Source organism: Sciurus carolinensis, chromosome 8 (genome assembly GCF_902686445.1).
Source record: "Sciurus carolinensis chromosome 8, mSciCar1.2, whole genome shotgun sequence".
In the NCBI taxonomy this organism is placed as follows: Eukaryota; Metazoa; Chordata; class Mammalia; order Rodentia; family Sciuridae; genus Sciurus; species Sciurus carolinensis.
The window spans coordinates 78,539,916-78,566,653 of NC_062220.1; the positions used below are offsets into that span (position 1 = coordinate 78,539,916).

At 33.8% G+C, this 26,738-nt stretch overlaps 1 protein-coding gene and 1 non-coding gene across 12 annotated transcripts in view; one reads left to right on the plus strand and one right to left on the minus strand.

The window, feature by feature from the left end:
* The window catches only part of Hdac9 (histone deacetylase 9), a 701,371-nt gene that overhangs the window by 222,381 nt on the left and 452,252 nt on the right, over positions 1-26,738 (plus strand). The window lies entirely within an intron of this gene.
* Trnal-caa (transfer RNA leucine (anticodon CAA)) lies at positions 1,557-1,630 on the minus strand. The gene has a single exon. It is a non-coding gene; the product is annotated as a tRNA-Leu (tRNA).

Sequence of the window (26,738 nt, forward strand, 5' to 3'; positions counted from 1 at the left end):
AAGTATATGGCTGTTCCAATATAATTAATGAAAAATCCTTAAAATTAGTGAGTATATTCAACAATTGAACCAATAAAAGGAGAGGGCACGTAGGAAAGGAACTATAGTACCAGGATCCAAAAATTTATTGTGCCTCCTGGCCACTCTATACTAGATGTGGAATGATAGGTCCATCATTGAGCCTTTGTGGATTTCAATTAATGCATTGGTAAGACACATGCAAAGAATTAAAGATAGTGGTTATTTAAAATTATTGAAAAATCCACATCTCAATTTCATTTATCTTTTTGAGTTGAAGGAAGTCATTCCTTTTCATATTCAACTGTGTGTGCGTGTGTGTGTATTTTACTGGAGATTAAATGGAGAGCCTTGTGCATGCTAGGCAAGTGCTCTAATAATGCATCCCATCCTTCTTAAAAATAGTATTTTCAGACAAGGACTCACTAAGTTGCCTAAGATGGCCTTCAACCTATGATCCTCCTGCCTCAACCTTCCAGTAGGTGGGATGCAGGTGTAGATCACCATGCTCATCCCTTTTCACATTGAGTAGACTGTGAACAAGTAGTTTTGTTACAGGTAGAGAAATCTATGTATATTTTATAATATTAGGAAAGTGGAGACCAGGCTTAATTTCAGATGTGAAAGACCCCTTGATAAAAACATCTAGTTCTGCGGACATAAACTCACTCCAGAATCCCTTCTCAAAATATTTACTGTAGTTTTGGAAGCCTAAATTTATTTTATGCTCAAATTTATTTCATACCATATTTGATTACTGATATCATCAGGCATTAATTTATATGCCAAAAGATACCTTGTATATCATATCATAATATGAAACTAGAAATTAATAACAAAGAATGACACACAAATAGTTGGAAGAAATAAGCCATTAAAATCTGCAGGATCAGAGGAAATTGAAACTGTAATCATGTTTTTTTAAGAGAATAATAATACGATTCAGTGAAAAACCAAAATCTCTCATGAGATTCAGTCAAAGTTATACTCATTGCAAATATATAGTCTTAAATGTTGTCAATATGTTGGAGAATATCATGCTAAGTGAAATAAGCCAAACCCAAAAAATGAAAGACTGAATGTTTTCTCTGATACGTGGATGCTAATTCACCATAAGGCAGGGGACTAGGGAAGCATATACTAGGTAGAGGGGAGTGAAGGGAGGGGAAAGGGTATGGAGGTAGGAAGGATAGTAGAGTGAAACAAACATTATTACCTCATGTACACATATGACGGCATGACCAACGTGGTCCTACAATATGTATAATCAGAAAAATGAGAGATTACATTCCATTTATGTATGATCTATCAAGATGTATAAATACATTCTACTGTCATGTACAACTAATTAGAACAAATAAAAAATTATTGAACAAATAAAAAATTAATAATAAAAGAAAAAAAGACTACCCTCACACAAAATAGGAATATTTAAGAATTAAATAAAATTTATACATATTATAATATTGAGAGTAATGAGATGTGATCCACAATAAAATTTAAAGAAACAAACAAAAGTGGTTTTTTTTTTTTTTTTTTTGCGGTGCTGGGGATTGAACCCAGGGCCTTGTGCATTTGAGGCAAGCACTCTACCAACTGAGCTACATCCCCAGCCTGCAAAACTGTTTCTTAAAAGTAACGATTTAAAACTTATGGGTATAGTCTCCCTAAAAATATAAAGCACAATTATTTAAAAAATGGATAAATAAGTTGAAATGAACTTCTAAATTTAATACAAATCAAAATTATAAGCTGATTTACTGTGAAACATGATGGCAGGAAAAATGTCAATGGTTAACTACTCATAATTTCAGAGTGTAAAACTGCAATATTTGAAGTGGAAGAAAGTGAAAAATTGTGATTTAAAAATTATTCCTCAAACTTTTTATCAGTAAATTTTTCAATTTTTAAAATGTAAGTTCTTGTTTTTATGAATAGACTTCCGTAAAAAGCATCCCAATTAATGGTTAATTTGAAATTAATTAATTTGAAAGTCATAAACCTGAGTCTAAAATCTGACAAAGTATCACATCACCAAAAATATATCCACACTCCAATCTAGTTTTAAATATATAGACAAAAAATCTAAGTGTGAAATAGCAAATTAAATTTAGCAATATCTTAATGAAATAATTCACCTAAACCAGTGGTGGCTGAGTTAAGAATTCATTAACAATTAATCACAGAAATAGATCAAAGGAGAAAAATCTCTCTAGAGATGGAATAAAATATGAAAAAAGTTACCATTTATTCCTGGGGAAATATTAATAAACTAGAAATAATATAACTCCTCACTATATAAGAAAATGTATTTCAGTGAGTAAATATCATAATTTAGTATAAAATGCCCAAGACATGCTTGCTGCTATAAGGGTATGTCTTATATTTTATGATATACTAAAGATTATCCATGTTTCCAAAACATCAAATAATAAACATATGTTTATTTCCATTACTTCTGGAAATGTCATTAAAGTAGCAATAAAGGTTTAAAGTATGAACACATAGGAGAAAGGGAATAGGAGAGAAGGAAATTGCAGAGAAGGAGTGTCAACACATTTTTGGAATATGTGAAGAAGTTAGTACCATGGAGGAAATTCACATTCAGTGTCTGAAGAGAGAGTGATATTGAGAAGCAATATATTTTGTTCCCCGAACTCTAAAGAGTTCAGGGTTAATGGGTGGGGATGAAGTTAAGGGCTGACTATAATGGTTGGTTGGAAATATGTTTAGATATCTGATTACTAATCACACCTCTCTCCTTCCCTCACCACCCTATACACTAAGGGAGTTCCTTTCTTGTCCAGCAGTGTTTGAGAAGCTGATTATTTGTAGAAATAAAGCCATAGGAATTTGAGAATTTGGGACACCCGGTGTTTTAGTCAGCTTTATGTGACTATCACCAGAATGCCTGATAAAAACAGCTTAAAGGAGGAAAAAATTTATTTAGGGCTCATAGTTTCAGAACCACAGTCCACAGATGACAGTTTCTATTGCTCTGGGCCCAAGGTGAGGCAGCACACCGGGGGAAGGGCATGAAGGAGGGAAGTTGCTCCCCTCAGGGAAGCCAGGAAGCAGAGAAAATGGATGTAGGACCCACAGAGAAGATGCAGCCTTCTAGGACATACCCCCAGTGGTCTGCCTCCTCCAGCCAGGCCCCACTTGCCAGGTTACCACCCATTTAAACTAGGATGGACTGATTAGGTTACAGCTTTTGTAATTCAGTCACTTTACCTCTAAAAAATCCTGCATTAACACATGAGATTCAGGGAGACACCTCATGTCCAAACCCTAACACCAGTGATATGGGATACTGGGAGGAGGAATAGGGTTGGTCACTAGGGGATTAAGTGAAAGTCTACATTCTGGATGTGAGAATGTCTGTGTCCTACCTGCTGACCATCTTTCAGGATAATGCCCAATTTTAAGGAAGTAAATAAAACCTTCAAAATAGGAAGAAAACAAAGAAGAACTCAAAAGAAATGCAATTAATGAAGGGAATAAAAGAAAATCTGTAAACAAAAATTAGCAAAAGGATCAGAGAAATAAGAAATATATTATGTCGTTTAAATAAAAGGACAATGCTTTTGTTCTTCTATGGATCCTTTTTCTCTGGCTTAGACTCAGTTACAGCAATCTCACATCTTTCTTTCTTTGCCTTTGTTGCTCTCTCCATTTCTTTGTCTCGCACAGTCTCTATGCCACCAACAATCCTAGGTGCTAGTCTTGTGACTTCCTTAACAGACAGGTCTGTGACTGAAAGGTTCCATGCCCCAGCTTCTCTTGGATTGCACATTGCCATTCCAAGGTTAGACCAGGTCCATTCTAGTCTTGATATAGGTAGATTTGCTGTGAATCAATTCAACACTGGCAAGACTGAAGACCTGTTTTTCATTGTGTTAGCCTCCAGGATTCTACTGAAGCCCTAGAGAAGGATGAATGAGAGTGACATTTTTATTTCAAAAATTTGGGAAGGGGGCTGGGGAGATAGCTCAGTCGGTAGAGTGCTTGCCTTGCAAGCACAACGCCCTGGGTTCAATCCCCAGTACCGCAAAAAAAAAAAAAAATAAATAAATAAAAAATAAATAAATAAATAAAAAAATTGGGAAGGTAAGTAGAAGAGATAATGGGGAAAGTAGACTCATTCTCAGGAAAGGGAGAGTGATAAGATATTGTTTATCTTTCTAAGAATGCTTAGAACATCTTTCTTATAGAAGGAAGTAAAGAAGAAATAGGCAAGACTATAAACCATGCTCTATATGGGATGTTTCCAAATCATCACTTCTCCTATCAGCAGAAGGGATGAATAGGGAAAGGATCAGGACCAGTACAATGGTGGGGAAAAGGCTAATCCATATATAAGGGGCAAACATAAGTAAGACATGATTAAATATAATTAAAAAACATGTCAGCTATACAAACATTTTGGATTTTGTAGCTTCTTCATGTGTTTATCTTACTGTTCTTGTTATACTGATAATATAAATTATATAATGATAAAAGCATTTAGTTCAAAACAATTTGAAGTTTTTAAAGAAAATTAAGAATTTACCTTCTCTAGTTATAATTCCTAGAATCAACTCAACTCTTTGCTATATACAGGGCTTTGAACAAGTATTATAATCTCTAGTGTTTCATTTTACCCACCTTAAAATGGAAAGAATAATAGCACATAGCACATGTTCCATCAGGTCAAATAACTGTTCTTATTGTTATTATCATTGGCATTTGGTTTAGCCTTATTTTAATGTGTACATCAATATCTAGCTTTGGTTATCCACTTGATATTTTAACCTCTTTTTTTTTTCCTCTCATTTTTATATTCAAACACTGATTTAGATTCATTCTCCATATTCAAGTTTTTAAGCACAGGTAAGCAAACAGCCCTGTGCAATGGATTCTGTAAGCAGAGTCTCTTTTTATTGTAAATAACAATATCTTCATTTTAACATAAGTACTTTTCATTATGAATGCATATTTAAAAATCATCTCTATTTTTTAAACAATAAAACTGCTAGAAATTTTGTTGCATTTCTAACTATTTAGGAGAGATTTAATTATTATTTAATTATTTAATTATTATTGCTCATGTAATCGTGTGTTAAATATTTCTAAAAAGTCACCCTGCAATTTGAAGATATTATGTTCATTTCGTATTTTAAAGATGGCAAAGTATTGCCACTATTTATCCCTTCTATTGCCTTTTGAGGAAGCCAGTGGGACATTAAGTTCTCATGGAGGCCATTCTTTGAACAGTAGTGGTGTCATACCACTTATGGTAATTATTTAAAAACTGACGTTCTGACAGTATGTTGAAGAAAAATGGTGGCCGTGTGAAATATACATACTTAAATTTGTAACTGAAACTAATTTTATCAGAGAATATTTTATAATTACCAAAGTAAGGCACTATATAATTAAAGTAAAATGACCTCTGCATGTGCCTTGAAACATAATCTTAGTGCTTTTGTTAGTTTTTCTCCACTGACATTATTTCATAATAGTGACTATTTTAGAAAGAGTTGACAGTCAATTATTTTCCAAAGATTTGTGATTGGAGAAATCCTTGAACAACTTAATATGTGAATTATTTTCACATTAATTTAGTGACTTTGAAAAGAGGAACAGCAAATCAACCAGCTTTCAAATGCTCCCCTTCTCATACTTCTGTATTTTATTTATAGCAGAGGAAAGCCTTCCTTCGTTCTTCCTGTCAGCTGTGCAGAGGCAGTTCCACTAAACTTGGGTGAAATGATCTCCAGAATATACTTTGAGTGCTTTGAATTAGTCTCTGTTAAATAATTTGAGTAAGATAATTATTTCTCTAGCTAAGTTGACTGCATAGTTCCATGATACAGGTCCAAAAGGCAAGTTATATATATTTTTTAGCATTCCTGTATAACACTTTGAAAAAATCCTTCATTAAAGGGAATTTATTTTTATGAAGTAACTTTGTAAAAGTGTAAGGAATATGTTTCATCTTTTGGATTCTAATGTTATAATAATATGAGTTCTTAGTTCCTTGATCTAACTCCTAACAAGGGCACTTGCTCACTCTTTGTTTGGTTTGATCCTCTTATAACAGAGAAGATTGTTCAAGTATATATGTTCTAGAATTGACTCTATTACAGACAGTTTAGGAGCATGTTAGAAAGCTTTCATTATTGAAGGTACTTGAAGGGTCCCATTAGGAAATAATTGAGCATATGCCACTATATTCAAGAAAGACAATGCATATATATATGAAAATCTCTCTCTGAAAATTAATGGATATGAAAAATATCATCTTTGCATAGAAAGATAACTGTAAATGATGGATAAATCACTTAACCTCTCTTGACCTCAGTTTCCTCAACTATAAAATAAAGATATTGCTACCCTTTCTGGTAAACCTGCAGAATTTAAAAAATGAGATATTGAGAAAACTGATATAAAAAATGCTTTGAAAAGTATAACACACAAGAATTAACTGTTATTGTTTTTCACTATTGTTTTACAACCTAGAACTTAAACAAAATTTAGTGCCTTTTTCTGATAATAAGGGAAATAGAGTAATATTATTTTTAAGATAATTTAGAACTAAGAAATAGAAATAGAAAATGCACAGACCTGTAATGACAAGATGATAAAGTAATATAATATATTGAATATATGGTAACAATGCACCATGTTGGCAAAGTTGAAGTCCAGTAGAATGCCAGTATTATACAAAGAAGATCTGACCAGGGGAAGAAAAAAGATATTGCAGTGATGATAACCACAGTTACAAGGATATAATCTCCACTTAAGCAAAGGTTTTTTGTCTTATTTTCCTTCATAATTTTGTAGACCCAAGAATTGGGCTCAGGTGCATAGTAGGTACTTAATAAATATATTGTGATCTTACTGAATGAATAGCACTTACTATAGGAAATAACTAAAATTTGTACCCATTTTCATGTAGTTCGTAAAGAGTTTAGTATTTTTCTGCTTCTGTTGAGATTTCATGTGGTTTTTGTCACTTACTCTGTTAATATGTATCTTTTATTAATTGCTTTTTGGGTGATCAAACAGTCTGGCTTTACTAGAATAAATCCCATTTGATAAAGGTAAATGATAATATGATAATTTTATATTGTACTGGATTCTGTTTGAATAATATTGCTTTATTTTCATCTGGCTCTCTTTTTCTTAATGTGGAAACCAAGATAACTGACTTCAGACCTTTCTTATTTTCAAATATAGCTATTTAGTGCTATAAAATTTCCCCTAATTGGTACATTAGTTGCAATTCACAGATTTTTTTAATATTCTGTGTTTTCATTATTTTTAAATACTTCAAAGTAATAAAAAGGAAAATTATGTCAATGATGGATGTGTATTTGCCTGGCTGTGGTAATCACTTCCTGATATACATGTGTATCAAAGTTTCATGTTGTATACCTTAAATTTACACAACAAAAATACTTTCAAATTTTTCTTCTGAGTTGTTCTTTGATCCGTAGATTATTTAGAAATGTTTTATTTATTTTTCAAGTATTTGAAGATTTTTGCATATATCCTTTTATATGTGATTTCTAATTTATTCTATTGGTGTCATTAAACGTGACTTCTATGACTTGATTTTACATCTATTTAGACTGGTTTTTATAGTGTATAATCTAGTCTATAAAATCACATTTGTAGGTAAATATTTCATACACACTTGAAAAGGATGTGTATTCTGGTGTGGAATTGTATATAAATGTTAATGAGGTCAAGTTTGTTGGTTGTGCTATTCAAATCTTGTATATTCTTACTGATTTTGCCGGGGGACCAGCGATTGATCTCAGGAGCACTCGACCACTGAGCCACACCCCCAGCCCTATTTTGTATTTTGTTTAGAGACGGGGTCTCACTGAGTTGCTTAGTGCCTCGCTTTTGCTGAGTCTGGCTTTGAACTCATGATCCTCCTGCCTCAGCCTCCAGAGCTGCTGGAGTGCCGCTGCACCCAGCCTGATTTTTTATTTGCTTTTTCTACTAACTGTTGAGTAGACAGTATTGAAATCTTCTACTGTATAATCATGGCTTTGTTTTTTCTCCTTGCAGTTCCATTAGTTTTTTGCTCCATGTTGAGACTCTTTTATAATGTTCATAAACATTTAGAATTGCTGTATCCCCTTGGTAAAGTGAATGCATTTCCATTATGAAATGGCTGTCATTAGTGATATCCTGTGCTTTGGAATCTATTGTGTCTCAAACTTTCTTTTGATTATCTTAGTATGGTGTATCTTTCCCAGTTCTTTAACTTGCTTTTACTTTTAACCAATTTATATTAAGCATCCTAAAAGCAGCATATTAGTTAAGTACATTTTTTAAATGCAATCTGGCAATCTGTCTGCCTTTTAAATGAAATATTTAGGGCATTTGTATTTAGTCATTGATAAGGTTAGGTTTAAGTCTCATTTTGGTATTTATTTCCTTCTTGTCTAATCTGTTCTTTCTTTCCCTTTTCCTTTTGTACCTTGTTTTTCAATTCATTTTTTAAAAGAAGTTACTTCATTTTATCTCTTTTTTTGACTTATTACTTACAGCTTTCTTTGGGTATTTTTGTTGTTATTTTAGAGTTTATATTATTCATCTTTCATTTGTCCTAGTCTATAAATGATATAGTACTTCATGACTAATACAAGAATTTTATGGAAACTATACTTCCATTTTACCCTGTAATGTTATTATCATAGATTTTATTGTTATTTCAATTGTAAACCCTAGACCACATTTTAATGATTTTGTTTAAATATTTAATTATCTTTTAAAAAATTTCAATAACATAAAACTTGTGTTTCCCACATAGAAGATGTTACACCACTATCTTCTTGGTCACAATGTTTCTGACAGGAAATATGCTGCCATTCTTATCTTTTTTCCATTACACTTAAAGTATGTCTTTTTCTTCCAGTGGCTGCTTTGAAGGTATTCTCTTCCCTCATAATTCTTTTGGGGCAATTTGATTATAATGTGCCTTGCTCTGTTTTTGTTTATTGTGCTTGATGTTTATTGACATTTTTGGATGTGTGTCTTTATTGTTTCCATCAAATTTGGAAAGTTTTTGTACATTATTTCTCCAAACATTTCCCAGCTTTTGGGAGCTTTAAATATCTGTATTTAAAACCACTTGAAATGGTCTCATATATTAACAATCCTCTCTTCTTATTTAAAATTTTAAAATTACCCTATCTGTTTCATATTGGTAGTTTCTGCTGCTGTATCATAAAGTTCTAATCTTTTTTACCCCCCGCAATATCTAATCACCTGTTAGCTTTATCCAAAGTTGTTTTTAATCTGACATATGATAGTTTCCATCTCTAGAATTTTCATTTAGTTTGTTCTAATACCAACATTTACTACTTAACGTTTGAAATACAGGATGTAGTTACATAACCATTTCAGTGTGTTTTATTTTTTCAGTTAATTCTAGCATCTCTCAGTTTTTGAGTCCTTTTTGATTGATTTTCCCCCTTATTTGGGGTCATATTTTCCTGCTCCTAGCATGATTGATAATTTTTATTATGTGCCAAGCAATAAAGATTTACCTTCTTGGGTGTAAATTTTTTGTATTCTTATAAATATTCTTCAGCTTTATTCAGGGACACAGTTATTTAACATTTTTATCCTTTGTGTTCCTTTTAGGCATACTTAGCATAGTGCCATCTAGACTTTATTATATCTCATCATGAGGGAAGTCTCTTTAGTGTTCTGTATCCACTGTGCCATGATTCATGACGTTTTCTCTCTGGTTCGTGTGAACAGGCATATTTGTATTCCTGTCAGGGCCTATTGCTGCCAGTCCTTTATGGGGACTTTTCCTTGGGCTCAGTTTCCTTACATGTGTATACTGATGTGAACTCAAGGTGCTTTATGTATAGCTCTAGGATTCTTTCTGTCCCTTGGTGCTGTTCTCTTCTTTCTGGTTCTGAACTTTGGTGTTCAGACTTTGGACTCTGCCCCTTCAACTCTGTAAGTCTCCCGAGTTCCCCCTGGGGTTCTGCTCACTGTACCTTCCCTGGGAAATCTTTCAGGGAATTAAGCTGGAACAATCTCTGGGTTCATCTTGTATATTTCCCAACTCTCAAGAATCACCATCCTTCGTTGCCTGATGTCTAGTGTTTTAACATTTTTACTTCAGATATGTTGTTCATTTTATGATTACTTCAGATGGGAAAGAAAATCTGGTCCATTATATATATACCATCTTGACAGCAAGTAGACTCTCTAACTCAAATTAATTTTTATATGTTGAGAATAATGATTCTTTTTCTCCATTTTATTAAGAAGGCTAATTATTTTACCTTTATAACTCAAGTCTCTTACCTATAAATTAGAATTATAGTTGTGTCTTCTTTCAGGTTGTTGATAGATTTAAATGAAACAATACCCTGAAGCACAGAACAAATACTTACAACCCCTAAATTAACCGTTTATCAATTATTTGTTTATCAAATATTTATTGTTATTTCATATTAAAAATCACATGAAACACTCTTTTACTTAAGATTATCCACTTATGTTGTATTCAATTTCTATTTCTGTTTAAAAAACTGAATATTTATGTTTTATGTGAGCTAAAGTTTAAGAGGATCTACTGAATGAGAGAGAAGAATCATATGTCTTCAAAGACATAGATGGTAATATAGGCAGTTGGGTAAAGGTTTTGGGGAGAAATTTTGTTAAGGAACACTTAACACAGCACTCAAAATGTTCTTCTTCTTCCTTTTTTTTTTTTTTTTTTTGGTACTGGGGATTGAACCCAGGGACACTCAACCACTGAGCTGCATCCTCTGCCCTTTTTATTAGAGACAGAGTCTCTGAGTTGTTTAGGGCCTTGCTAAGTTGCTGAGGCTGACTTTGAACTTGTGATCCTCTACCATAGCCTCCCAAGCTCAAAATGTTCTTCAGAGAATGATAGTCTCTATCCTGAAAAATTCACAGTTCAAATTCACTGAGTCCTGTATTCATGATTTGGGTTTCTTTGTATAAAATTACCTGTAAAGGAAGATTCTCTTTTACTCCCATCTTTCTCAATAAATTTGTTCTGTTAAACCAAACAAACTCAGCAGCATGGAATTTTAACATGTCTCTATGGTATCTTAGTCATTATTTTTTTAATGCATAGGTCACTTAAATTACCCATTGGGAATCATTTCAGCATTCCCTAAGGTGAAATAAAGAAGCTACTTAATAGTGAATACTTCACGTCTTATGAACTTTTCGCAAGGGAGGTCATTAGTAACTTGCTATTTGAAACCTCCAACGTAGTTTATGTTATATAAATTCTTTACATGCAGTTAATAATACATTAAACATAATTTAATGGAAACAATATTAGGTACATTTCAAATCATCATAGAATTCATGTTATCTACAGAGAAGTTGCCTATGTATATGGCATGTTCAACTCTGCTGTGTCATGTTGTAGAGTATTGGCTATGGGGAAATAAACTATTGCTCGTATCACAATTAAAACTAGAATCCAAATTCATATTTAAAACATAGGAAGTCAATCAATGAGTACTAATTTATAGTTATATAGGAGTAAAAGTTCTGAAATATCAATAGTAGGAAGACTGTATATAATAATTCACTATGTATTTTAAAATACAAGAATGTGAATGTTTTTTTCAAGGAAATGATAAATGTTTGAGGAGATAGTTTTATTTAACATTATTCAATATGTAAACTTATGAGAGTATCACATGGTATCCCATGATTATATTCAATTTTATGTTTTTATGTATCAGTATTTTTATTTAAAAAGTAAATTTCAGTTCAAATAAAATAGACTACAATAGTAATGTCAAAATATGCTATTTTTAAAATACAGGAATAAATTTTTAACTTGATTCTCACTAGAGAATTCCTTTGCCTTCTTTTACCTGCTCTCAGCATTCAGTAAAAGAACAACCATTTTGGTATAAATTTTATCAATGCTAATCCGAATTTCCTCTAGAAAACATTGTTTTCCTAGTAAATTCACCTTTATATATGTATTTACTTCCATCAAAAAGAATCATAATATTCTTTAAAAATATGAAGATATTTATTTTAAGGTGCTTAACTAAAGTAATAAATAATCCAGTATATTCTAGAAATGCTTTGAAGGAACCTTTATATTTTCAGTTAACAATTGTACTGGGTCATGACCAAGTCTATGTATCTTTTCTAGAATTTCTTCTGCAATGAGCAGTTCAAATGGAATATCCTTCAGTAGGGTCTTAAACAGTATTTTTTGAGGGGGCAGAATTGGCATATTTGGAAGAAATAGTTTCTTATCAGGGTTCTCATTACCTAAAATATGCAAAATCAGGGCATTTCGGATTATAAGTGAAAGCTGGAAATGCCTTTTTAAAAGTTTGCAAATGCCATTGTAGTGTCTAACCAAGTAGATGCAATTGTCTAACAGGTTATCATAGTAGTAGTATCATTTATTGATGCTTACTATGTGGTAGAAAATAGTTAAGAACTTTACAGGTATTATTTCATTGTAACAAGTTTGTGAGGCATTGTTATCTCCATCTGAAAGGTAAGGAAACTGAGGTAGATTGATTAAGGATACAGTTTAAGAAGCAAAAACCATTCTATTGGCCTTGAAAGCATTTTTATTTGCTTCTAAAATTACTATTGTAAAATTTTCAGGGAAGATAGAATCCACATATTTTAAGCCTTTGTTTTGGCAGAAAAAAATAGGATTTAAGAATTTGCAATTTGCTCAAAGTGCAAATATGCTGTGGCATTTTGGCATTGTTCCAAGGGCACAGATTTAACTTGGAATTTTGGTGACTGTTGCTGGGAATGTACTGTTTATCAGATTCAGTGTTAACTGCACAGTTGAAGATTTTCTAGCAAAACTCTCTTTTTAACACTTAAAAAATTCTTTCACCAACTTCTAAGGGTTGATACGTAAAATTCATAAGGAGCTATGCCTTTGATGAATCTATTAAAGGGTCAGTGTGGTCGATTCATAGAGTTTGCATAATTGGGAGTTGGCTGGTCTGGTCTCTACTAAACCCTCATGTCCTTGCATCTTAATGGAATAAGAGAGAATGAAGTTTATAGCCCTTCACTATTTTAGTAAGTAAAATAATCAGACAGAAAACACTTGTTGGGTGGTGGTAGTTGCTCCCTTAGATAATACATTAATCATAGTAATTCTATGTATTGAAAGGGTGTGTTTCCAAAGACCAGAATTTTCCTTTCTTCTAGGCAATGCTATGTCCCTATGTATGAAATATCTCAAAATTAAACACCAGGAAAAGGGATCATATTTTAGCCTAGGTGGAATTTTTTTCCTAGCCTACTTTTTATTGCTTTCAGAAAATTCACCCTCCCCTTTGCCTCTGCATTGTTAATTCATGCAGTTCATGTTGGGTGTCATTTCCTCTTGTACTAGAACAAATGTCTGATGAAAAAAGTCATTGACAATAGGAATCACAGTTCTTCTAGCCATTCACACAGCAGAACTCAAGAAATTGTTAATTCAATACATTCTTGTTTAATGAAAGTACATGGTTGTCTTATAGTAGGGTGGTTCATTCTCTTTGCTAGTTAACAGAAGATGAAAAAAAGACAATTTTTTTCAGGTAGTTGAGGACTGATGAAGAAATGCCCTGTTAGCTTATTGTGCTCCTTAGAATATATATGTAGAAAGAGGTGAATTTGTTTTTTATGGGATGGGTGAGGTATAATTCCAATGCATATTATCTCCCTGGACAAGGCCCTGAAGAATATGATTATTACCCCTTGTTTGGCTGAGTGGCGGATTCTCCTTTCTCCATTCAGCATTTTTTTCTTCCTTTTTAACCTATATTTTCAGGGTTTTACTCCCCCTGCTGGCTTTTGGTGTGCATTAGAGTTGAATATTTTCCAGGCCTCTGAATTGTGTTTCTCATAAAGAATTCTCCCATAGTAATGTTTGTGTTCCAAATGCAGCGTCCTTGTGAGTTGGATGGTATGTATTTTACGTTTTCAGGGGCTCGTTTTTCTCGAAGTTCCCCTAGAGAGGCTAGAGCAGACCAATGCTAATTTAGAGCATACAGAAAAGACATTTTGAAATTTTGAATGCTGCATATAATTGGTTTAATTACAAATCATTTGCTAAAAGAAAGTTATATTCTGGTCCATAATGAAGAAAGTTTCTTTCTTCCTCTTAAGATAGCAGTAATTGTGCTACAAAAAAGGAAAACAAAATGTGTGCATTTTAAAAGAATTCGTAAAACCTTTGAAATGGATAATTTGATGATGCAAATATATTGAAATGGATGGTTTCAAAGCACCTTTAACTTGACAATGCTTTGAAACAATGATCACCCTTTGCCATTACATCTTTATGGCTATTTCTTTATGAGAGAATTTGGGTCACTTAAATCCCCCAAATTGTCACATGCCTTTGTAGTTTCGCATTTATTGGATGCCTCGATTGCCATTATACAGTTTTCCTCAAAAAATTTTTGGTTGCGTTAAAATACGAATATGAATATTTCCTGAGAACCAATTGTTTTAGTTTGAAGAAAAGAGCTGCAGTTTTTGTTGTCACTAAAAAAAAAAAAGTCCTCTGACTGGGAAATAGTATTTTTAGAAAATATGCACTCAAAATGTTCCTTTCATTTGAAAACATTTATAATGTTATTGCTTGTTTGTAATAGTAGGTGGAAATGAAGGACGCCACATTCCCAACAGTCAGTGTCATGTTTTATCAGCCACTCTCATCAGTTAATATTTGTTGAAATCTCACTGCAAGGAAAAGTGGAAGTTTATCATTGTTTTCTTGGGAGATGGAAGGTAAAAGTGCAGTCATTTTTGTTGGTCTGAAAAGAGAAGAATAACTTATCTGCCACCTTGATATATTTTTCTGGTCTTTCCTCATTATGGACTACTATACTTTGGATGACTGTCCTTTAAAGGTCCATGTGTTAAATATTTGGTCATCAGTGGCAAGGTTGGGAGTGGGTAGGGACCTTTAAGCTGTGGGGCCTAGTGGGAGGTCACCAGATCACTGGAGGTATACCCTTGAAGGAGATAGAGGAACCCATATCTCTGTTTCCCTGTTCCTGGCTTGTGATGAGTGGTTTGCTCTAAAACACGTTCCCTGCCATTGCCCTCCAGGACCCTCATCAAAGGCTCAAAGAAATGAGGCTGCCCAATCTTGAACAGGGCCTCCAGAACTGTAACCTTTCTCTGTATAAGTTAATTGCCTCGGGTATTTTGTTACACTAATGCAAAACAGACAAATCATGGGCGTTCAGAGGGGAGTGTGGTGGCACAAAGATAATACAACGCTATTGAACAAATCAACATCATACCATGGAATAGGAGTTTTTAAAAATTGCTCTTATTCTCTGCACCCCACTGAGCGAATATTTTACAGCATTTCTCTTTAGAATGCAGAACTTTATGAAAAATAGAATAATTCGCCATATTAATGTAACACCATCCAATCCAATCCTAGTTAGTAGCACTGCAAAGTTTTCATACCACTCAACAACTGCCAGAATATACAGCATGTGTATTTTTAAAACATATTAAAAAGTTTCCAAATGGAGACTGTTTTCCCACTCTTACCAGAAAGTAAAGGAAAATGAGCATTTCATCAGCAACACTCTTAGTCCTGTTACCAAGAAATAAAATATGAAGTGAAATTTTGTGATACTATGAAAATTTGATGGTGAACTTCTGGGGGTGATTAGGAAGGGGTGTTTTTATAATGAGTCCATGGAGGAACTTCCAACCCTAGAACATCTTTCCTTAGATATTTGCTTGGATTCATAGTAGTGGAAAACCCAAATTGTAAACAATAGCTCCCAGGTAAATTGTGTTTATTCTCATTCAGTTGAAATAAACACAGGGATCTTAAGACAAAGTGGATACACTGCAACTTTAAAAAAAAAATCTGTATATCTCTGTTTGCAAAGTAGTTCAATAAGTGTTCAGTTCTAAAGTAAGTAGAGGGTTTAAAGGGCCATACAGTCTTACTTTCTCTTTTTAAAAGAAAGGAGAATGCAGTAGCAACTAGATGTTGAAAAGGGTATTATGCAGTAACTATCCGGTGTTTCTCAGAATCATCTCATCATATGAATTTCTTGAATTACTTGTGAAAAATACCAATTTCTAGGTTGCTCCAAGAAAAATTCTGGGTCTTGCAGTAGGACACAGAGAAGTACAAACACCTCAGGTACTTTTTATGATTAGAATGTAGGGAGCACTCACTGGTTGAATGAACTGTAAAAGCAGTATCATCAATTAAGAGGTGAGATTCAGAGTAAAGATTCTTATATTCATTTAGGAAACATTTATTAGCATTTATGGAGCACTTACCATGGACCATATTTGGGCACACTTACTAGTTGTGTGACTTCAGACATGTGTTTTACCTTCTCTGAATCTGTTTCTCCTTCCAAAGATGAGTTTACTATCTTACTAACAGGTTTTTGGGAGGATTCAATTAGATGCGTACTAAGAAATGTAGAAGTTCTACCATGCTGCCTTGCTATTTTAATTCGTTGAGTATAGTAGAGGGGTCATAATTTAATTACCTCAATTAAGTATCTGTATTGTTCTCATCATGAAATCAAGCATTTGTTATTCTGATATATGGTCCTTACTGGCATCTTTTTTGGAGATTTATTTGAAGATCAAGAGTCTCTTAATAGCTTCTAAGATTCAAAAGCTAAACATGAACTTTCTGCTTGTTTCTGCTCTTCAGCCCTTTGAAAAGTTGTGTTTTTTCTGCCTGAGGTCACATTTTGCAGCTTCTTACAATGCTATTAAAGCAACAGCTACTCTTTATAAGTGCTTACTGTAATCCAGGCTGTTTTAGGCACTGTCGTATTATTTAATCTTCTCAATAATATTGTATTGCAAGAATAATGACCATTGAAAGGAAGGTTGAGAAATTCTTTAATTGGGATGGGGGCTTGTAGTTATGATAGAGAAGAATAGAAATTATTTTAACCCCTGTATGTCTGTCTTCAAGTTCAAAGTTCTGACCATTTTTTCATATAAACTCTTCTTATAACTTAAGTACAGTCAGATTTCCCCAAGATTAGGAGATGCACTTCTCACATTGGCTTCCCAATGACTTTCTTTTCTCAGGGAAAATTCCAGAGACCTTACGAAGGCCCACAAAGCACTGCATGATATGCCTTACATATTCAAGAACCTTTCTACTTGCTGTTTCCTCTCCTGAAACTGTTTTCTCCTACATAAGCCACCAGCTCTTTCATCTTATCAGTGACACCTTACCAGGTGACCTCATGTGTGGGAATGTCGGCACAGGCACACACACAGCACTGCCTCTCTTCCTTGCTGTCCTTTTTTATCTGTAGCAGTGATTAGCAGCTAAAATCTTATATGGTTTTCTTAATTTATTTTTAATTTCTCCCTACTTTAAGTTCTTAAAGCAGTGACTTTGTTTATGTTGACTGTCATATCTGCATGTTGAACTTATTATGTTACTAATTTTGTAATTTTCATTGTATTAAATATTTTTATTTAAAATTTCTTGATAAGTACCCTAACATTGTCTAAATTAGCTGTACTTTGCATAACGAAGTTCCTAATCCAAAAATACATTGTTGGGTTTCACTCTTTTTACCAATAGAATTGTCACTATGCAAAAGATAGAATATATCTTTCTAGGTAGAATATTTACAGTTTCATGCATGTATGGTATACCAAGATACATTCTACTGTCATGTATATATAAAAGAACAAATAAAATTAAAAATTAAAAAAAAATTACATCATGTTTTTATATCATTCTCATAGATTGCCTTGTATATATTTAAATAAAAATACTATTTAATATTTTTTAAAAAAAGAATTTTTAGGGTTTCCATGAAAGTGTGTTTTAAAAGATCCCTTATTCAAGCAACTAAGTAGTTATTCAGTATTAATAGCCCGTCTCTCTTACTTGATCTTTCCTCTGAAAGCAATGGCATGGGACTGCATGTGAGGGTTAGGCAGTACATTAATCTTAGGAAGTATTCTTCATGCTGATAGAATGCTTCCCTGGCCACTCTCTGGTCATCATGACATTAGTATTACATAAATGTGGTAATGTTAATTCAATAGGTTTCCAGAGGGCCTTCTTTTTTTTTTTTTCTTGCTAATATCTTTTTCTGTGCAATTTGCCTCTATGGAAAATTGAATGTATGAGTATCAGAATTATTTTACATAAGTTTAATTCAGTGTCTTCAGGGTAATTATCCACCTTGTCTTTTTTTCTTTAAAAAATTCAAGTTCTGGCAACTTTATTTCACTGAATCTTATGTAATGTTAATGCTAAGTTTTGAAAAGCAGTGTTTTGGGGGAAGCAGCCATTTTAAGTATTTAGATTCCAGGCAAAAGATAAATTCAGAAACTCACTGTACTCCAGGTTTACTGGCATTTGTGCAGAGCAACATGTAGCAACTGTTTGTGGCAATGTCCATCTGATTTCCCTTTATCACCAGCTGGTGGATCATGTATCTTTGTCAAGGCTAGCATTTTAATATCCTCTTTCAGGCATCTTTCTTTCTTAATTTCCTTCCTTCCATCCTTCCTCTCCTCATTTTAAGCTACTTTAAAACTTAATAACATGTTAGCGATGTTTAAGATGCAAATCACTTTGGAAATAGGAGGTAGATATTTATACATGTGCTCTGTTCAGGGAGTTCTAAGTCTGTTGCACTGGGATGGTTAGTACATTCTGCAGCAATAAGGGTAAAATCCAAGTTTCCCAAAGTAAAGGTCAAGAGACATGGAACAACTATTTTATTATTTGCTTTCAAAACAGAGGGGATATGATTTATGTTAGATATAAGCTTATGTCATAGCTATGCAGGTGCTGCCGTGAAGCTGTGACCCCCGTCTAATCCCCATAACGACACTGAGCATTGACCACATTAGCTTTGTAGTTACCGACTGCTTTCCCAGGGGCCTTCTGGTTTCTGAACCCAGCCGCCAGCTAACTGGCTGGCCTGGGCTTGGTGCGAGAATATTGTTTTCTAAGTGCAACCTGAAATACATTTTTATAATCCCTTTCTGAGTTAACTGACTAATCTGGTTGAGTTTGAATCTCAGTCCTGTCACATCCCAGCTGTACGATTTTGAGTTAACCTCTGTATCTCATCGTAAAAGAGTGGATAAAAATAATATCTATATCATAGATGTTATGATAATGAAATGTGTTAATATTTGCAAAACCCTACATAAATATTTGTTAGATATAAGTTTAACTTTCCCATGTAAATTCTTTTCACTTTTGCGTTTTGCTTTATTCATATAGGCAAACAGGTTATTACAATTTTGTCAAGAAATTATTAGTTTTGTCTTAAATCTCAAAAATTTTGAACTGATAGTAAATAAACAGAAAGTGAGAATCCAAAAAACATCCCCTATTGAGAGTAAGATGTGGGACAGGACAGAGGATATTACTTAGCTGTGGAAAACAAAAGCTCAAGAAGAAAAAAGTTCAAAATAAACTTGTGTTTTTCTCATAATAGCTGTGGGCACCCTTCAAGTTCCAGTGAAGTGATGACAACATAATTAGACAGTAAAATATACAGTCTCTTATCTGCTCCTTCGTGTGCCTGTAAGTCATCTCTGAGGATCCTCAGCTTTGTTAAGGTTTCCTTAGGCTATCTGTTTAGTTTGATTTCTCTGAAAAATGCACATAAATAAGTACACCCTCCAACCAAAATAATTAATATTTAATATTTAGCAAATGTGACAAATATCACTTTTGAATGGGACAAAAAAGAAGTGAGGTAAAATAGAAAAGCCAAAAAATTTTAATACTCTGCTTAGAGGAAAACAGTAGGTTGCCACTGATTTATAGGTGTATATTTCAAAACGTATTTGAGGTGGAAGGAATTAACTGCAATGAGGATTACTGTAACATAACTCCTTAGTTCCCATTTCATTAATTGAGGGAATGTATTTGCCAAAGAGTCCCCTCTGGAGGGCAGTGCAGTCCTACATTTGTCATAGGAGAGTCTGGTACCTTTAAAGTTTCAGGATATTCACTTCAAAGATTCCTAGTTTATAAGAGGTGAATCACTCCTTCTTTTAAATACTCAAAGGGGACACAAAAGTGAAAGTCAAGTCTCTTTGTTAAGATGGTTGGCATGCTAGACTCGGGGGAAATGACCTGAAACAGGACTTTGAAATACCATATGGAGAGTGTATCAGCACTGGTGAAGCTGTGTAGTACAGATTAGAAGCCCCTGATCTTTGTCTCTTTTTCCCTTTGGTTTAGATACATGTGCACTTCAACTTTATGATCCCTGTTTTTGTCTTTTTACTCTAAAATACAAATCTGTATCTTTTAAGCAATTCTGTTGCTAGTCTTACTATATAGGGTCTTGCATGTCAGCCCTGAAGCCCTCAAATGTCTCCCTGTACCTTAACAAATCAGCAAAATATTTTGAGAAATGCTCTGCTTTTATGAACAAATACCCTGATAGTTATTGGATTTGTCATAGCATCTAAGGTTTCTTTCATAACCATACTGACCTTCACGTGCTATTGTATTACAAAACCAACTCTTTATGTAATCAAACCAAAGGAAGAATGCTTCATTAGCTATACATGACCCTACATGGCAATAGAGGCATACAAAAATTATTTTCTTCAGCAGTATCTAAGTATTGTACAAAGAAACCTCTTTATACAACAATAAGACCTGGGATATTTGATGTCTCAGGAGTAAAGTAATATTGGGATTTTTTTCTTTTTCTTTTTGACTCTGAAGCCTGAGAGCTTTCAGCAGGAAGATACCACGTAAAAGGCAGCCTCAGATCTCGTAACTCCAAGCGTCACAAAAATGTGTAAGCTATGAAAGACTTTTCTTGTGAGCAAAACAACTGTGCTTTTCAGCTCTAAATCATGACATAGTCTTGTTATACCACGAAGAATTAAAGAATGTTAAGTAAATGGCTTTTTTCCCTCCCTCTGTGCCTCTGAGGATAGTTATTAATGCCGATTCTTGCTGCTGAGTGATCCTAAAGCTACTGTCGCAACCTTTTTATTCCCTGAGTGCAAATGAATCCTTTATGAGGTAATTGAAGGAAATTGATGACATTATTTGCTGTACCTTGGGTATCAACAGCATATAAATGAAAAACACAGCAGAAGGACTGGGCCATATCACCACATGACCAACACATTTGGATCAGAAAGATCTCAAGCTTTCTGCCTAAGCAGACTTGTGCCTTTGTTTCTTAGTGAAGTAGCAGGTACACAGCTTTTTAAAATTATGAATTCCTGGTGTTAGATTACCACCACCCCATGTACATGTAAGGGTTGTGGTTCTTAGAAGCACAAAGAGCCTGAACTTATTCTTTTTTTTGTTTTTCTTTGTTTATTTTAATGTTGTCTGCACAATCTAAATAGTACTTGTCTTTCATTCTTTTATTTGAATGTTAGTTAGTGTCTGCACCTTCTAAGCCAAGGATGACTTTGCCTTTGTGTTCAATCTTACCATTTGGGACATAGCAAATTCTGGCTTGTGTGTTTTAGGAGGAGAAAATAAACTAAAAAGAAATTTAAAATTTTTTTACCACAGAGTATAGATGAACAAGTTAAGTAAAAACACAATTTTAAATCGGCCCTACACAATGAGCTATACTAAAAGAACATTTATTTACCTAACTAGGAAAAGTCATTTTAAATATGCTCTCTAGTTACTTTCCTTCTCATTTATTACATTTGCCACTTCACTGTGACCTTACTGTGACCTTGAAGTTTATGGGGTAAAGGTAACCATTATGCAATAATGAAAATATGTAGACCCAGCTTTACCACCTAGAAAAAATTGGTTTCTTATATTTTGTTTAAATTAACACACTTTGGTGTTTATAAAACTGCTCCATGGTGCTTGAAAGAGGAGAGATGCATTAATTGCAATTAATGTGCAGATTTGGCTTTTAGAGACTGGGTTTAGTGGAGGTGAGTCAGCAGGACTAGCTGTATTAATTATAGTGGTTTAACTCTCCACTGGTTTTGATTCACAAAGATATACACTGTTCTTAAATTAATAATGCTTTAAAGCATAAATTTCTTAGAAAATAATGGGGCCTAATCAAAACTGTGAATACCCATCTTTGCTTTCTTGTTTAGTTTGATTTGTCCGATTTTACCTATACAGACCCGAATTTATTCCACTTCCACCTTGCTGTGATCCCATAATCTGACCTCAGAAAGACGAGTGGTTCCTTGTTTGGATGCAGTGAGGGAAATTCTCTTCAGGACTCAAAGCAGGCAATGCAGAAAGCTTTAGAGGGTCAGCACATTTGTGACACAAAAGCTCTGATGACTTATTTCTTTGAGACCAGCTTTTGAATTCTTCCTGATTTGGTCCTTAGGCTTATAGATGAACTGGACCACAGATATCCTTGAAGATCTGCAAAGCGTGTGATACAACTAATTATAAATTGATGATTAAAAATCTTCAGTCTGCTTATTTTCAGCTGTTTTTCTGTGATCAATCACAAACCCATTCTTTATTTTCAAGTAGAAATGATGATAATTACTCATGGTAAAATAACTTTCAGATCCTATTGATTGCAGTCAGTCACTGTGGGCTATGTTCCAAGCATACTTCTTACCATTTAAACATGAAATAAAGACTTTTATTATCTCCATTCCTCCCCTAGGAAACTGAGGTACAGAAAAAGTAAGTACAGTGAATTTCAGAGCCAGTTTCTCACTCCAAAAGACTGCCTTAGCCTTAACCTCCTGACAATCTGGGTTCTTGAGGGGATCTTCATTTTCAGCAAAGGGACTATGTCACCTCGACTAAAATGTTCTTGACAAATTTAAAATGCAGATTATTTTTAAAAAACCTCCTTAGTAAAGAAGCAAATATGATTTAGGCTTTTTTGAACATTCAGTTAAAATGGGTTTCTCATCAGCAATGAAGGCAAATTATTAAAATCACGAACCATTTATAAATCTTGGGATATAAAACCTTATATTGAAATGAACTGTTGATCTGTACAGTAAAAGTATACACATGGATAATTTTCACAGAAACATTAGGTATAGACCTAACATCAACCTCAAATCCTTGAAAGATTAAGTAGGTACTGCATGAGATATTGAGAATTAGCCATTTACAGTTTCCTTCCCCAAAAGTTTGGGTCAGTTAGTAACTTAACTTCCTTTTCATGATATTGATCAGAGCTGGATGTTATGAAGGAGAAACAGCATTACAAAATAGAGGAATTGTATTGATGGTTATGTCATGAAGTGTTTAATTCTATACTTCTGTTTTTTAAAAGTGAAATAACAGGCATATCTACAGATATATGAAATAAGTATTTTCCAGGGGTTAGTGTGGGAATAGATATTAGCTATAAATTGGCTGGATTATGGTGATAGCTGCACAATCTGGAAATTAGGAGGCAGTTCTAATCTCAACAGATACTCTTGCAACTGAATTTCACCTGCACTTGAGGAATAGGAGATAATGTATTGAGTCCACTAATGTAGGTAGTAAAAGAACATAGCCATTGAATTGTGTCCTTAAAATTACTAAATTTATAGCATAAGCATACCTAAATAGAGTTGTTTAAAAATGCACATTTAAAGAAAAAATGATACCGAATTGTTTTTCAGACAATAATTATTGCAATAAAATTCAAAATTTTTAAGTCTGTGAAATTTATTTATTCTAAAAAATTGACACCAAATGTGATATGTTAGGTCAGCCAAACAGTGAGGATCAGCAGGATCTGCTTTATTTTTCTTTCTTTCAATTTTTTTTTTTTTTCGTGTTTTCGGGTTGAGTCAATATTTCTTATAGCCTCTAGAGGGCAGCACATGTGTTTTTATTTGAATGACCGATATCATCCCAGAAATCTCAACAAAGTGCAGCAACTCCCAAGCATCAGAAAAGCCAGAATGCTTCAGATTAACTCTCCCCTTTCAGGGGTTCATCCTGAGGACCTGAACAGCTGAGGACCTTCCTTTAGGAACCCCTAAGAATGAGTCCTCCCCTCCTCTCTATTATCCACTGTCTTCCATTCAGGGGCAAGTAGGAATAATTTCAGATGAGACATTCACAAGGAAATTTAGAAAGCCAGATACTTTGTAAAGACAGTGGAAAGTTAAGAATAAAACCAGCATTTGCACAGGGGAAGGCTGAAGCTCAGGAGATTGTGACAACAGTCCCTGAATCTCTAAAGTTTATAAGATGACATTGGAAGAACTGGGCTATGCCAAAGACAAATATAATGCCAGAGTTCTTAGGTATGAATAATTAGGAACACAGGACTTAACAATCTGTAAGAATTTTTAAGACTTAAACATCTTGGTTTGTTTTTTGGTTATTATTTTAGTTTTATTATTATTATTAATTATTATTTCATAGTAGAAACTAAGAAATAGTAATTGAAGAGGAAAAATAATTAGCATTAAATGGTCATTTTAAGAAATTACTGGCCTCCTCTCATCCCCATGATTGATGGCATTTTCTCTATGGTTGCTTAATTAAAAAAAAAAAATCTTCAAATTTTACCATACTGAGATTTTTATAGGATGGTATGGAATTTATAGGAGTTGATTTCAATGTAGGCATCTGAAAAAGTTTTGGGTCCTCACTGTGTCTTCCCTTTGGTTCTGAAATTCTTCCTATATGTCCAGTTGAATATATATATGGGAGACAAAGTAGCATAAATTAGCTTAAAAATGGGAATAGTAAGAAATAATGAGAAATATCTGAGCAGACTTCACAAGTCAATGATTTAAAAAAATTCCATTTGGGTGAACCTAGCGTTTAACTTTTCGCTTCCCTTTTTTCCCCTTCTTCTATTTCCCTTCCCCTTTCTTTCTTTTTTCTCACTAAACTGTGACTGCAAACTAATTGTGTGCTGGACATGATTAGTTTCTACCTATTCAACAGTGAGAGCACAGCACAGTTTATGCCTTTGTGAAATTAGAATTAGTGCAGGAGATAGAAAAATAACGTATAAATAAAAAATAATATGTAATTATGGATTGAAATCAGTTCTAGGAAGAAAAAGGACAGGACATGGAACTCCTAGCTGACTTTAGTTTGGAGAATCAGGAAAATGCTTCCAGGTGGCCCCACCATGTAAAGGATCAGGCAAGGAATTCTTTAGGCAGTGGAACAGAGTGTGAGAGTTCCTGAGTCAGAAAAGACCAGTACTTGTGAGAACAGAATAGTTCAAGTTTGCTCACTGTGAATGAGGACCAAGAGGTCTCTGTGAGGAGCTTGGATTTGTTTCTAGGTGTTGTAATGACTTTAATGGGCAAAAGAAAAACAGTGACATCCTCTGATTGAGCTTTTGAAAAGATCATTCTGGTTGTTCTGTGGAGAATGGATTGGAGAGGGCCTGAAGTAAATGTGGAAGAAATTAGGAGGCAGTTCTAATCTCAGCAGATATGCTTGCAACTGAATTTCATCTGCACTTGAGGAATAGGAGATAATTCTACTGCCAATGGAGGCAGTAGAAGAAAAAACTCCATTTTTTTCTTTAAATGTATACCTACTTTTCAGCTTGTTGAATATGGCTACACTGAGATAGTTGTTAATGATTGGTAGGCTAATTAAAAGTACTTTTTGAAGCATTAATATTTTGTCTCTTGTTTTATGTAAACTGACATTTGTTGTAAAATGCTGAGGTAATCCATACATTTTGAATAAATGTTTATGTCTCAAATGCATGTGTATATATATTTACATTCATGAATGAATGCCAAAATATTTCAGTAAACACATTAAAATAATATGGACTTAACACATTTGCAAATACTGTTAAATAGTCTTCATATCCTGGATTACTAACTTTCTGACCTTGAGCAAGTTATTTAACATCTCTGTGCTTCTGTTTTCTTTTACATATAATGTGAATAATCAATGCACTCATCTCTTATAGATCTTGGGATGATTTAGAGTTATATTCAAGGCACTTAGAACAATAGCTGGCATGTACGAAGAACTATACAGGTGTTGGTCATATTTCTAGTAACATCAGTTAGTCACTGGAGGCTGTTAAGCTGAATACAAGACAGAATGAGTCTTCATCAGGTCATACAAGGTGCTTCTTAAGGTCTACAGTTTCAGACACAGGCATTTTCCATTAACTGGAAATTGTGAGAACTATGAATAGTATTGTTCTCCTACCCACCGGTATAGTAAAAGTGACTTTTGGGAAGTCTTGTAGGGGTTTTGACCCAGCTGAAAGGATTTGTATATTTTGCTTACATAGTTATTTTAGAACACTTTGAATTAGTTATCAGAATATAAACCATTGTATTAATACACTTTTGAAAAATCAAAGATCCGTGAACATAGATTTGCTTTACACATGGCAACCATTGACTGCTACTAGGTGGTGAGAATTCCTTGAGCCCCATCTCAGAGTTAGGTGGCTCCTCAGGCCCCTAAATTTATGTATTATCTAATTGACTCTTGGAGGCATTTGACTTTAACTCTGAAATAGTTGTGGGTAGGGTGTATGTTAAATAAGAAGTGTAGAAGCAAAGATCTAGGAGACACTCATGTCCTTGTGCTTTGGAAGCTGGCGTAGGGCATGGCATATTTCATTGTACTATCAGTTGTACCCTCTCTAGTTCATTTAAGAACACAGATTCTATTATCCACAGACTAGTTTGCTCTTCTGAGTTTACATTTACCAGCTATCTGTTAGACACAGGTATTTTCGCTAATCCTCCTGAAACTGGAAAACAGATAAAAT